Raw genomic sequence first — 9,777 nt, 5'->3', positions numbered from 1 at the left:
CTTCATTTGGGGGTTAGCTCCCCAAATCATTAGCATGGTGACCTCCGCCAGACCGGCAACTATTACGGAAGCCATTGATTTGAGCGTGGCTCTCACTGAGGAGGCAATTCGTTTAAACAAGTTTGATGAAGTCAAGGCGAAGAAGACAGAGACTCACGTTGAGTCCTCAGGAGATAACAAAAGGAAGTTTTCAAACTTCAAACAGGGCGTCAGTATGGCAGTAAAGAAAGGAAAATCAGCTGGTAGTACCAAGAAAGGGAAAGGGTACCAGGGCACCCAGCCCAAATGCAACAACTGCCAACGCCACCATACTGGCAATTGTAACGTGAAAGTTTGTGAATCTTGTGGAAAACCGGGCCACTCAAAGGAATCATGTTGGGCTAGTACAGGCCGAGGAGGCCAGGGAGGATATATGAATAGAAACGATAATCGTGGTGGTTTGGGAAATCGCCCACAAGGGAATAATCGAGGCTACAATGCAAATCAAGCCGGAACTGCCAATCAAAACAACCCGCCAGTTGGGGGCGGTGCAGGAAGTGGAAAAAGATTAGGATGTTTTCATTGCGGTGACGTTGGGCACTTCAAGAAGGATTGCCCAGGATTGAACCAAGCCCGTGGAAGGGTGTTCCAGATCGGTGCACAGGAAGCGCGCCAGGATCCCAACGTTGTCACAGGTACGTTCCCTGTAAATCAACGTTATGCATCTGTTCTGTTTGATACCGGTGCCGACTATAGCTTCATATCACTAGAATTTAAGAATATACTTGGGCTAGCCGCTAATAAGTTAGACATTCCCTACGCAATCGAATTGGCTAATGGAAAGTTGATAGAAGCCAATGATGTGATCAGAGGCTGTGTGATTGAATTAGGAGAACGCGAGTTTACTCTAGATCTACTACAAGTCCAGTTGGGAAGCTTCGACGTGGTAGTAGGGATGGATTGGTTAACGAGTAACAAGGCTGAGATAGTGTGTCACGAAAAGGTTATTCGTATCCCGACCGGTGATGGTGAGACCATTGTTGTTCATGGAGAAAAGCGTGAGACGCCGTTACGGATGATTAGCTGCCTGAAAGCAAGGAAGTGTTTGAGGAAAGGATGTGTTGCTTTTCTAGCACACATTGTAGATAAGAAGGCTGCTGAGCCGAAGATCGAAGACATCCCTGTCGTGAGGGAGTACCCAGAAGTCTTTCCAGAAGACTTGCCTGGCTTGCCGCCTCAAAGGCAAGTGGAGTTTCGCATCGACTTAGTTCCAGGCGCTGCGCCTGTGGCTAAGGCACCCTACAGACTTGCTCCGTCTGAGATGCAAGAACTGTCGACACAACTTCAAGAGTTGTTAGACAAGGGTTTTATCCGACCAAGCTTCTCACCTTGGGGAGCTCCAGTTTTGTTTGTGAAGAAGAAGGACGGTAGTTTCCGCATGTGCATCGACTACAGAGAGTTGAACAAGCTGACGATCAAGAATAGGTATCCCCTGCCAAGAATCGATGATCTGTTCGACCAGCTTCAAGGTTCAAGCTTCTATTCAAAGATCGATCTTCGATCTGGATACCATCAACTTCGGATACAGGAGGAGAGTATCCCGACGACAGCCTTCCGAACTCGTTATGGACACTACGAGTTTCTCGTTATGCCGTTTGGTTTGACAAACGCACCTGCAGTCTTTATGGACTTGATGAACCGAGTTTGTAAGCTGTACTTGGATAAGTTCGTGATCGTATTCATTGATGACATTCTGATTTATTCGAAGACAAAGGCTGAGCACGAGCAGCATCTTAGAGCCATTCTAGAGTTGCTAAAGAAGGAACAATTGTACGCCAAGTTCTCTAAGTGTGAGTTTTGGCTACGTGAGGTGCAATTCCTTGGGCACGTGGTGAATGGAGATGGAATCCACGTGGATCCCACCAAGATCGAGGCGATCAAAGATTGGGAAACGCCTACAATGCCAACCGAGATTCGGCAATTCTTGGGTTTGGCTGGCTACTATCGAAGGTTCATCGAGGATTTCTCGAAAATCGCTCAACCTTTGACGCTCCTCACGCAGAAAGATAAGAAGTTTGATTGGGGAATCAAACAGGATGAAGCATTTCAAGTGTTGAAGGACAAGCTTTGTAACGCGCCAATCTTAGCTCTACCGGAAGGTACCGACGATTTTGTGGTATATTGCGACGCATCGCGTCAAGGATTGGGTTGTGTGTTGATGCAACGTCAAAAGGTTATCGCCTACGCAATACGCCAACTGAAGGTGCATGAAAAGAATTATACCACGCATGATCTGGAGCTAGGCGCAGTGGTTTTTGCTTTGAAGATCTGGAGACACTACCTGTATGGTACGAAGTGCACAATCTTCACAGATCACAAAAGCCTACAGCATATATTCAACCAGAAGGAGTTGAATATGAGGCAAAGACGATGGGTTGAATTATTGAACGATTACGACTGCGAGATAAAGTATCACCCAGGGAAGGCGAATGTAGTCGCCGATGCCTTAAGTCGTAAGGAAAGGATCAAGCCCCTAAGGGTTAGGGCTATGGAAATGATAATCCAAACCGATCTCTCCTCGCGCGTTCGTGCAGCGCAGAAAGAAGCTCTCAAGGAGGAGAACCTTGAGAAAGAGTATCTCCGTGGGATGGAGAAGATATTGGTGCCAAACGAGGAAGGAACGTTATGTTTTGGGAAAAGGATTTGGGTTCCTCTATTTGGTGGATTAAGGGAAGTTATTTTCGATGAAGCGCACAAGTCACTGTACTCTATCCACCCTGGATCAGATAAGATGTACCAAGATCTCAAAAATTACTATTGGTGGCCTAGGATGAAAGGCGACGTTGCTATTTACGTGAGCAAATGTTTAACGTGCGCTAAGGTCAAGGCGGAATACCAGAAGCCCTCGGGACTTCTGCAACAACCTGAGATTCCCAAGTGGAAATGGGAACAAATCTCAATGGATTTTGTTACAAAACTGCCAAGAACGCCAAGAGGCCATGATATGATTTGGGTGATTGTTGACCGCCTAACAAAGTCCGCACACTTTCTGCCAATCAAGGAGAAAGACAGTACTAGTAAACTTGCGGAAATTTACTTGAGAGAGATCGTAGCACGACATGGAGTACCCCTCTCGATCATCTCTGATAGAGACGGAAGGTTTGTGTCAAGGATATGGCAATCCTTCCAAGAAGCTTTTGGCTCACAATTGAATCTGAGCACAGCGTTCCATCCGCAAACTGACGGCCAGAGCGAGCGAACGATACAGACTTTGGAAGACATGCTGAGAGCATGTGCTATGGATTTGGGCGGTAGCTGGGATAAACACTTACCTTTGGTCGAATTCTCATACAACAACAGCTACCACACCAGTATTGGTGTCGCGCCTTTTGAAGCCCTATACGGACGCAAGTGTCGATCACCACTATGTTGGGCTGACGCAGGTGATATGTAACGCCCTGCGTTTTCAAACTTCCTACATTTAGAAACCTTACGTGAAATTCTAAATTTGGAAATCTTGTGTTCTTATAACCATTCTTTCATTGTAATCGTTGTAAAATACGGAACTTGCTTCGTAAATAAAACTTGTACATTACACTTTTTACCTAGTTAAATCATGTTTTATTTCATATTTCACCTTGTTACAAGTTAGGGGAAACATTGTTGCACATTATTACACAACTTAACTAACAAAATTACTCATTATAATGTTTTAAAAAAATAAAAAAATAAAGAAATATGGCAGCCCCAATTCAGCAAAATTCAGCCCATATAGTTGGGTTTTGTGGGCTAGTTTCAAGGTGTAACCCCTTCTAAACACTTCCAAAGCCCAACCCATTGAAACCCTAATCCTTCCCCCTATAAATACCACTTATAACCAGCCTCCCTACCACTTTTGCAACCCTAAAAACTCACAAAACATCCACCAAACCGTAGCTGAAAGCAAGGGTTCGAGTAGATTGACACCCCTTCACGAAAATGAGCATAACTCACTCAATTCTTATCCGATTCACTCGATTCTTTTTCCTACTTGCTTGTATAATCATGGGGTTCGATTCCTAGACTTCTCCTTGGAGAAATCAGACCTGGAAATGCCCCGAAATAGTCCATAAACTTTCTGTTTGTTTTTATGTTCATCAAAAACTTGTTTAAACCTATGCAACTTGTGTCCAACACATCTCATACCTATGTCCTAATGCTTACAACTTATCCCATGGTTGGTTAAGCTTAAAAACAAGGTTGAGACATTTAAAATCAGAGGATTAAACCTCATAAACTTGGTGTTTTGTTTAGGGTTTTTAACCCACAAGTCATGTCAAACTTTGTCTTTGATACATGAGTGATTATGGAACAACTTGGGTTGTCCAAACATACAATCCTCACATGATTTGATGATTTCTCTTAGTTAGTGTGTATATTTCTTATTCTTTATTGTATGTTCATGACCCTCCTTGGTTGTTTTTTTTACATCAAGTGTAGTGGTGAACACATAGAGGTGCCTAAATGGAAGACTTGATCTTCCTACCTCCTACATGACTTCTATGACATTTAGAGGTACCAAAATGAAGATTTTAATCTTCTACCTCATGCTTGAACTATTGGACATATATTATATAACCTAAATATATTATTCGAATAATCGAATCTTTGATGATGAACTAGTGTTCATATGTCGGGGTACTAGATTACATCATCCTAGACTATGATAACTTGTCACGATTCTAATGGAACCTTGTTCCATGAAAACATCTAAACTCCTTCGAGTTTCCTAGTGTCAAGAACAAGCATCATATGTACTAAATGATTATTTTCCATGTTATTATCATATCTTATTTTTATGTTGTTTTAAACACCGAATCTCGACTCTAAACATACTTGAACTTTAACCCTTATACATTCGGACTCTAAATCTCTACTCGTCAACAATTGGATAATCGGAAAACGTATGCAAACTTTGTGAGTATACTCGTATTTCCCCTTTTTACTTTTACCACTTTTGGGGTGTAACATGTTTACTTATTGAAAACTTACACATGAACACTTTGTTAAACACATGAACGTTCCTATAACATGCTTGTATACGTGATGGCTTGATACTTTAAACTTGGGTTATTCTTATGTGTTGAACTTATCATTAACTTCGTACGAGCCAAACCTTGACATATGTAGCGCTATAGGATTAACGACCCGCCCGTAAACTTGAGGTTATGTCTTGAGCATATTGCGTTTTCTTGGTTTGATATGTTAGACACATGCCATATTTAATGTTATCTTGAATCATATGCTTGCCATGAGGAATTGTTCACACTTTTTATCTTATGCTATGTACGTACCAAACTTGTATACTCGCCTTTGCTTTTGCATTGAATTGTATTTTTAAACATGTTACAGGTTGATGATGATGAAATGAAAACGGATAGCAAAGATGCCTAGATACTCACTTAGACGTTTAGGTTTAAAGTGTTGTATCAATTTTGTTTATGTTATGTTGAACAATGTTGTTATTTGCTTTTCTTGTAATGTTTTGACAATTTATTTTGGAAATGAAATTTGGATTATTAAATTATTGTCACAAATAGCGTTATGATGTCTCGAGCAATCTTCACACTTCGTCTCATCCCGATGTTTCCGCCATTGGTTGGGGTGTGACAGATTGGTATCAGAGCCATAACTATAGGGAATTAGGAAAAGTAGGAATGCTTTAGCCTAGTCTATAGTTTTAGAGCCTTATTCTTATGTTTTACTTGAAACTACTTGCATGCTACCTTATTTGCTCTTATTTATTCTCTTTTGATCTTTTAAGCATATATGTCGCTTATGTGTTAACACTTGACATGCTATACTTGCTTTATTATGTGCTAATACATGTTTTATTGTCCCACTCATTATGTGCTATTCTTAATATGCTTCATTGTGAGTTTATATTTGTTGTTTATTCCTTTAATATACTCTTTCCCTCATGCATTTTACTCGACTATTCTAAATCCGTAAACACTCGAGACGAATTCACCAAAATAGGCGTGAAACCCACAATTTGGTGAACGACTCTCAATCTACATATTCTTTTTTTACACGAGATATCGCCATTAAGCTAGGAGTGAAATCCACATCTTAATGGTAAAACTCAAATTTCAAATTCTAGTGGACCCTCGTCAACATGTCGAAATTAAATTTTGACCCGACGAGTACCAACCACACTTAGGATACGAAATCGTCAAGTTAGGGGTGAAACCCGCACCTTGTCGACTAGTTCCACTCCTTGGTATTTTTTTTTTATAAATCCCGCCAAGTCTCGAAACTTCGATTGATTTGGGACATGTAGTAACCGGAAGGGTAAATACCGTTAACCGACTTGTCGGCGAGAGTATTTTACCTATTAGGCCAAAGCATGCTTCTCAAATTCAAAAGACTTTTCGACCACTTTGGTTAGTCAAAGTTCCATTTGGAACACTCCAAACTTTGGTCAAACATGTGTTTCTATTGTTCATTTTATACGATGCAATCTTTCAACCTCGAGTTTACCTTTGATTTCTCTTTTCACACGCACAACATATCGAACCTTTTCGATACATTTATATATGCATGATTTTCATATAATTTAAATTCATATTCCTTGTAACAACTAGTGGAGAGGTATCATCGAGATTGGAGTGACTTCCTTACCTTGACGATTGACTCCACCCCTCTTCCCTTAAAACGACCTCACCAACGAGTTAGGGGTGATTCCCTTACCTAGGTGATCGTTACCAAAACATCTCTTCAAAAATATCTTATTATGCAAACTCGATCATATTTTATACCCAAATTGTTTATGATTATTCAAAATACCCACTCATACCGATTTCAAAATGCATTGTTTTATCAAACGTACTTCTTATTCTACAATCTATTTTCACTCAACTCATATACGCGAAATTCATAATCATGTCTTAAAACGTTTTATTGCTCGAACTTCAAAACCTTACGAAATGCTACCTATCAATTTAATCGGCTCAATGAAACTCTTGCCCATGAACTTCATATTCGACTTAATCACTAAAACATGCTCACCTTCTACTTTTAATCAAAATCCAACCAACCTTTCTCAAATACTTATAAGATCTTATAGAAGTTATATGATTGTTTTACCAAATACCCTTTTCAACATCAACAAATCATTTGTTAATTTTTTTAATCACTAAGTCCTTTTGCTAAATTTCTCTTCTAAGGATCCTAGTTTTCACAAGAACCTCCTAAATTCATAATTTCTTCTTTGATGAAACGAACTTACTTTTTAACGAAAACCTTTTTCCTACACCAATTTACAAAACACGTGCGCAAGAAGACTTCATAGGGACCGACCATTTTTTTTCGGATTACGTAAACCCTTTTAAACAAAATTAGCATTTCTATTTGTTACAAAATACGTTTTGCATAACCAGCGAGTACTTTATGTTCCTTTACATATACAAACTATATTCTACCTTTCAAACCAGGCTCAATCTAATTTTGATTCGATAAACTCAACGTTTTGTTGGAACAACTATACATGCACATCGTCATACACGTTTTAGTCGATATCTCGCGATAACACCATTTATATCGTTCGTATCTACATACTTAGCCTTTCTAATCCGCAATGCCTCAACGTACACTATATACGCAATATTTATTTTTTTATAACTACACCTATGTTCATACGTTTTATGCTTGTACTTATACGCATACTACTTATACGTTTTACGCTTCTGCTTATACACATACTACTTACACGTTTTATGTTTATGCTCATACATACATGCGTATTCATACTTAAACTTATGCTCATACTTTCATCCTTACTCATGGTTCATACATTCGTACCTATACGCGAGCGTAACCTGAGGGATTCGCTTGCGTGGGTCCCACACATACTTAAACATGGACTTGCTTATATACTATATTCTTGTACGTACACATTCTAAACTTTTTATGTATACCCTGATTCATACACAACTAGTACAAGCTATGCGGACCATGCGACGATCAAAATAATCACGGGTGCACACGGGATTATAGTGATAGGCGTATGAGAACCATAAAGTGTGCTACTGCGTATGGTAATACACGAAACGTAACATGACACCGAAGACAAAACGGACGTAACGTGGTCAAAACATGGTGGATACGCCGCTGGTACTTCCTATATATAAGGGTTTTCACCATGTTACCAAACTTTCGTAAAACGTGCCATGAGAAATTCAGTGTGTTGCAGACCTTTTGGACCTAATACAACTTCACGCAACTCACAAACGCATTATATCCGATTATTCATGACGAGACTTCATCCTTAACACACTACGTTCATTTATCCAACACTTATGCTATTCACATACTTGTACTCTTTAAGAGCCATTCGTTCATTCTATACTCGTATTATTTTATACAAAACTCGTTCGCAATCCAGCTTGTTTAAACATTTGAGTCCTAACTTACCTCATTACCTATAAAATAGCCTCCCTATTCTTGATTCTTGTGTAACTATACTTAGTATCTCTCTATTGCTTTATTTAAAGTAACAAACCTTTTCGTTCCTCTCAATAAACAGGTTTTACGAAAGTATGATTTTTTATACTATCCTTAAAAACTTCCCCTTGCAAATCTACCTTGATGTTCTCCAAAATTTGGTACTTTTCAAAACTTTCAAACTTCCCAAGTTTCAATTCTTAATGATCACCTTTATGCCAAAAACTCTTTCAAGCCTTCCTCTTAAATAAATTTCGGGACGAAATTTCCTAAAGGAGGGGAGACTGTAACGCCCTGCGTTTTCAAACTTCCTACATTTAGAAACCTTACGTGAAATTCTAAATTTGGAAATCTTGTGTTCTTATAACCATTCTTTCATTGTAATCGTTGTAAAATACGGAACTTGCTTCGTAAATAAAACTTGTACATTACACTTTTTACCTAGTTAAATCATGTTTTATTTCATATTTCACCTTGTTACAAGTTAGGGGAAACATTGTTGCACATTATTACACAACTTAACTAACAAAATTACTCATTATAATGTTTTAAAAAAATAAAAAAATAAAGAAATATGGCAGCCCCAATTCAGCAAAATTCAGCCCATATAGTTGGGTTTTGTGGGCTAGTTTCAAGGTGTAACCCCTTCTAAACACTTCCAAAGCCCAACCCATTGAAACCCTAATCCTTCCCCCTATAAATACCACTTATAACCAGCCTCCCTACCACTTTTGCAACCCTAAAAACTCACAAAACATCCACCAAACCGTAGCTGAAAGCAAGGGTTCGAGTAGATTGACACCCCTTCACGAAAATGAGCATAACTCACTCAATTCTTATCCGATTCACTCGATTCTTTTTCCTACTTGCTTGTATAATCATGGGGTTCGATTCCTAGACTTCTCCTTGGAGAAATCAGACCTGGAAATGCCCCGAAATAGTCCATAAACTTTCTGTTTGTTTTTATGTTCATCAAAAACTTGTTTAAACCTATGCAACTTGTGTCCAACACATCTCATACCTATGTCCTAATGCTTACAACTTATCCCATGGTTGGTTAAGCTTAAAAACAAGGTTGAGACATTTAAAATCAGAGGATTAAACCTCATAAACTTGGTGTTTTGTTTAGGGTTTTTAACCCACAAGTCATGTCAAACTTTGTCTTTGATACATGAGTGATTATGGAACAACTTGGGTTGTCCAAACATACAATCCTCACATGATTTGATGATTTCTCTTAGTTAGTGTGTATATTTCTTATTCTTTATTGTATGTTCATGACCCTCCTTGGTTGTTTTTTTTACATCAAGTGTA

Source organism: Helianthus annuus, chromosome 13, assembly GCF_002127325.2.
Source record: "Helianthus annuus cultivar XRQ/B chromosome 13, HanXRQr2.0-SUNRISE, whole genome shotgun sequence".
NCBI lineage: Eukaryota > Viridiplantae > Streptophyta > Magnoliopsida > Asterales > Asteraceae > Helianthus > Helianthus annuus.
Note: the sequence above shows the minus strand (reverse complement) of the source record.